Source organism: Schistocerca americana, chromosome 1 (genome assembly GCF_021461395.2).
Source record: "Schistocerca americana isolate TAMUIC-IGC-003095 chromosome 1, iqSchAmer2.1, whole genome shotgun sequence".
In the NCBI taxonomy this organism is placed as follows: domain Eukaryota; kingdom Metazoa; phylum Arthropoda; class Insecta; order Orthoptera; family Acrididae; genus Schistocerca; species Schistocerca americana.
In genome coordinates this window covers 980,590,136-980,596,135 of record NC_060119.1, presented here as the reverse complement: position 1 = coordinate 980,596,135, position 6,000 = coordinate 980,590,136, and positions in this window count along the sequence as shown.

The following is a 6,000-nucleotide window of genomic DNA, read 5'->3' as shown; positions in this document are numbered from 1 at the left end:
AGTAAGAGCCTACGGAATATCAGACCAGCTGTGTGGCTGGATTGAAGAGTTTTTAGCAAACAGAACCCAGCATGTTGTTATCAATGGAGAGACGTCTACAGACGTTAAAGTAACCTCTGGCGTCCCACAGGGGAGTGTTATGGGACCATTGCTTTTCACAATATATATAAATGACTTAGTAGATAGTGTCGGAAGTTCCATGCAGCTTTTCGCGGATGATGCTGTAGTATACAGAGAAGTTGCTGCATTAGAAAATTGTAGCGAAATACAGGAAGATCTGCAGCGGATAGGCACTTGGTGCAGGGAGTGGCAACTGACCCTTAACATAGACAAATGTAATGTATTGCGAATACATAGAAAGAAGGATCCTTTATTGTATGATTATATGATAGCGGAACAAACACTGGTAGCAGTTACTTCTGTAAAATATCTGGGAGTATGCGTACGGAACGATTTGAAGTGGAATGATCATATAAAATTAATTGTTGGTAAGGCGGGTACCAGGTTGAGATTCATTGGGAGAGTGCTTAGAAAATATAGTCCATCAGCAAAGGAGGTGGCTTACAAAACACTCGTTCGACCTGTACTTGAGTATTGCTCATCAGTGTGGGATCCGTACCAGGTCGGGTTGACGGAGGAGATAGAGAAGATCCAAAGAAGAGCGGCGCGTTTCGTCACTGGGTTATTTGGTAACCGTGATAGCGTTACGGAGATGTTTAATAAACTCAAGTGGCAGACTCTGCAAGAGAGGCGCTCTGCATCGCGGTGTAGCTTGCTCGCCAGGTTTCGAGAGGGTGCGTTTCTGGATGAGGTATCGAATATATTGCTTCCCCCTACTTATACTTCCCGAGGAGATCACGAATGTAAAATTAGAGAGATTAGAGCGCGCACGGAGGCTTTCAGACAGTCGTTCTTCCCGCGAACCATACGCGACTGGAACAGGAAAGGGAGGTAATGACAGTGGCACGTAAAGTGCCCTCCGCCACACACCGTTGGGTGGCTTGCGGAGTATCAATGTAGATGTAGATGTAGAAATAGCCTCACGGAGCTACCGATATTGTCAACTAAGTCATATATGTATATTGTAAACAATAAAGGTCCTATCACGCTTCCCTGCGGTACTCCCGAAATTACCTCTACATCTGCAGATTTTGAACCGTTAAGAATGACATGTTGTGTTCTTTCTTCTAGGAAATCCTGAATCCAATCACAAACCTGGTCCGATATTCCGTAAGCTCGTATTTTTTTCACTAAACGTAAGTGCGGAACCGTATCAAATGCCTTCCTGAAGTCCAGGAATACGACATCAATCTGCTCGCCAGTGTCTACGGCATTGTGAATTTCTTGGGCAAATAGGGCGAGCTGAGTTTCACATGATCTCTGTTTGCGGAATCCATGTTGGTTATGATGAAGGAGATTTGTATTATCTAAGAACGTCATAATACGAGAACACAAAACATGTTCCATTATTCTACAACAGATTGACGTAAGCGAAATAGGCCTATAATTATTCGCATCTGATATATGACCCTTCTTGAAAATGGGAACGACCTGCGCTTTCTTCCAGTCGCTAGGTACTTTACGTTCTTCCAGCGATCTACGATAAATTGCTGATAGAAAGGGGGCAAGTTCTTTAGCATAATCACTGTAGAATCTTAAGGGTATCTCGTCTGGTCCGGATGCTTTTCCGCTACTAAGTGATAGCAGTTGTTTTTCAATTCCGATATCGTTTATTTCAATATTTTCCATTTTGGCGTCCGTGCGACGGCTGAAGTCATAGATCTACATAGATCGAAAAATGAACAGTACACTCACAATAAAAGACAATAACTTATTATGCAGAAGTTCTCAAACATCCTTACAACTTAATTTTTGTATAAAACATTTTCTTTAATTTTCTCTGCCTTGTGATGACTGGGTGTTGTGTGATGTCCTTAGGTTAGTTAGGTTTATGTAATTCTAAGTTCTAGGGGACTGATGACCATAGCTGTTAAGTCCCATAGTGCTCAGAGCCATTTGAACCATTTTCTTTAATGTCCAAAATATTATCTCTGCTACTATGCTTTAAATTTGAATTTTGACTATTTTGAAGAGCTCTTATGTTTATGGAGTAGTCCTATTTCAGTGATCAGATACCCAGCAAATCCAATGATTAGCAAGACAAGCACACCTTACATTATTAACATATGTACCAAGTTATGCACTGAGACTTAGGCAATTATGTAACTAAGTAATTCAATGTGAAACTGTTACATGCTGCCTCTTCTCTTTATCAAGAAGGTGACTCCATAAATATTGACTTGTGGTTGCTACGCCCCAACTGTTCTTCCACAGTAAACATTACCACATCCAGCAAATTAGTTATACTATTACAGTATCCCTTGTAACCTCACATGTTACTACTTAAAGATAACAACATTCCATTGAAACCATACCATACTCTCCGTTTTCCGAACGTTCTGGACCATTGTTGGGCAAAATTCTGTGTGCAACAACTCTATGCCATGTGAATTACATTGTTACTTTCGTTTTCTTTACGTATATCTGAGTTTTCAGATGTGTCTACTGAGGACGACGACGACGAGATCCCTTGAGCTCCCTGCACGTTCCATGAAAGGGTGAATCCACTCTTGCAATTAAATAACAAGTCATTTAAGCTGAGGATACGTTTGGAAAAAAAGTGCTGTAGCGCAGTTAAAATTAAGGCTTAGAGGGTATCTGATGAAATCAACCAAAAGAAACGAGCCACTGACTCCAATGTGCTTGTTGCTGTTAACCTTAAGATTTTATGCCACAGGAACCTTTCAGATGGTGGTCGGTAATCTGCTTAAAGTAGACATAGCAACGGCTTGCAGAGCTGTCCATAAGGTGTCGGTCTGCATTGATTCATTGGAAAATGAATTTATCAAAATGGCAATGGATGAAAATGACGTTAAGAACACCCACTGTGATTTTTATCAAATGGAGCATTTTCCTGGCGTTTTAGGCGCTGTTGACTGCACTCGTATTCCCAACAAATCGCCTGGTGGCGACAATGCTAAGATATTTAGAAATCGTCATCAGTGGTTTTCTTTAAATTTACATGCGATCTCAGATGTTAACCTCCAATGTTTAACTATCGTAACTAAATGGTCAGGATCTGCCCATGACAGCAATATTTTTGGAAACTCACATGTACATGTACATGTTGGAAACAGGAGAAATTCTTGAAGGCACACTTCTGGGAGACAGTTGCTATCAGTGTTGTAAGTATTTGTTGAGGCTGGTACTTCGTGAAGAAACTGCGGCTGTGTGGATCTATAACCGTGCCCACAAGAAAACAAGATCAGCAGTTGAGAAAATGTTTGGGCTAGTAAAAAGACGATTTCTCTGTTTGAGTTTAGTACTCAGAGTGAAAGTAAATCGTACAGCAGTTATAATAGTTGCAGCATTTGCCTTGCACAATATGGCCTGAACGCATTTGCTTGGAGACGAATGTGTGCAGAAATTCCAGTACCTGCAGGGCATGAAGTCAACAGGAATAAAAAAGCAGTGAGAGTGGCATTCATTAACAATGTATTTATGTAAGAAGTTCAAAAATAGGAATAAATGTCGGTTTGAAAGCCAGATTTTCTTTTCCTTTCTTTTAGATCTAGTTATTTTTCTGTATCCTGGTTATTGAATACTGTTTCAGAACAGGACCATCACAAATAATATTATAAACTACCAGTTGCGCAAAAAAATTGTCTCAAAACATTTACCAGAGTGTATTAAAATGTATACAAAACACAGCTTATAACTTCAGAATGAAAATTTCCCCACAAAGAAACTCCAGTAGGCTACATACCAACAGAAAACGAAGGTAACAGCAATCACAATGGAATGGTTGCGGAATTTATTAACAAGGTCTTTATACAACAAGTTACAAGACTGGAAAAACTTACAATGTGTCAGATTAAAAGACTGATTGTCTTTGCATTTCTTTAAGTTCCAATTCTTTAATTTCTTTATCTATTTTTTTAGGGTTACCATTCTTATTTCACGTTCTGCAAGCAAGCACTGTACTTGGATTTTATGTTGTTGCTCGAGGCCTTCTAATCTTCTCTTGAAAAACTGATATTTCTTATCGAGAACATTTTCTGTTCTTTTGTTTTTGGTACGAGATTCTGACTCTATAACAGAATCCTGGCTGGAGTGTTGCACATCTATCTATAATTAGAAGTTATTATCTGTGCTGTCACGGTTATTACATTATTTTAGTGTATTACCGTTCTTACCAGCTCAATACAAACATTCTCTCCTTCGTTTTATTTTTATTGTCGTCAACAAGAGCAATACTTTCGTTTGAAGTTACACCTTTCTCCTTGTTTACTGATGTGAATGAACTGCAACCAATGTTATCTGAATCTGTATCAGAACAATAACGTAACGAAAAACATTATGAAATAGCTTTTATGCAGCAAACTTGCTTCAAAAGAATTTATGGGATCGTAACAAAAGATTTACAAACCACTACACGTAACTTCATGATGAAAATCTGCATCGTCATTGTAGGGGTTGGAACCAGGAAAAAATTGCGGCCTTAGGGCTGCAATTAGCTTTCGTCTGCTTCCTGTAACAGTAGGCCTAACGAAATTATTGCCTCCAGTTTTACGCATTTCAACCTTAAAAACACCTGACATTGTTTTTGCTCCAGTTTACTTACCACATACATAAAAAATGAAATGTAATAATTGAAGAGTACGTCTTGAAATTATACCTTGTCGTGCGCTAATGCTTTCTTCGTCCGTTTCTTAACAATTTCGTAACACATTATCAACTCTTCCAATCACGATCTGTCCCGATGTTACTAAAAGTTAAAGTCAACAGAAACTTTTCTCAATGTTTTTACTTTGTTGGCAACAGTGACCTTTTCTTCTTTTTGCCCTCATTATATCTTTAAACTGCCCCAACAAAATTTCCTGCAGTAAATCTTTCTCGTATTGAGAAAAGTTTGAGGTTCGCTCCTTTTTCTGTTTCCTTGCGTTCCACAGCTATAGGGTGACCCCATCGATAATAAATACTGTGTGTGTATGATGTACGATAAATATCTGTTGTTGAAGCGCAATAATCGTGTCGACAGCTGATTTCAGCCATACTCCAAGCAAGTTACATGCTACTATAGATCAAATGTGAACCTGCTTCGGTGGTTCCAAATTCAGCGTTATAGAGTAGAGATGAGTCCTGAACGTAGCTCAGTTTCTGATCTAATGTGAAATTTGATCTCCAGTTAATTAGGTAGTTATACAATGGGCCCTAGAATCCTAGAATTTTAAAGAGTGGTAGAGGACATTTTTCTGGTGGATTGTTTAGGGTGTGAAGTCTGCCTTTGTGTGGCCTTGACACATTTCTATCATTCATGACCGAAGGTGTAAGGAAGTTCCAACAACTTTTAAGCCACAGTTTTTTTTAAAGTGGAGAATCCTTTAAATGTCGTAAAAGCAAATGTACATCCAACAACTTTTCACCCTCAAAATTTTTTTCTGTTGAGAATCCCTTAAATGTCAGAAAAGGAACTGTGCATTCTCAATCACAACATTAGCTATACTTGATTTTCGGCTTCATTCAAAGAAGTGTCAAGTGTTTCTCTTATCTATTTTTTCCGACTTTTGGATAAATGATTTCACAAAGCATTTGCCCGTTTCTTCTTCATTTTTTCTTTCTTAAAGCGTATCGTGAAGTGTTTTACATCTCTGAAGATTCTCCTTCACAATGTAATCTACAAAACATAGCAAATGATTGAATTAGCGCACAATAATTTGCCAGCGCTTCTCCTATTAGTGGTTTGCGTTTTATTTGACATCATTGTTCGCAGTTGTTACTAATGCTTCCATAATATTTTGACCACAATGATCTCAGAAACCTAAAATATATCGTGTGTGGTTGTTGCTACTGCTCCTTGTCCTTAACGATTGTGAAACATTACGATTCTAAACAACGTTTCAATACACGTTATCTTTCAGATTAGTCAAATTGCTCGGG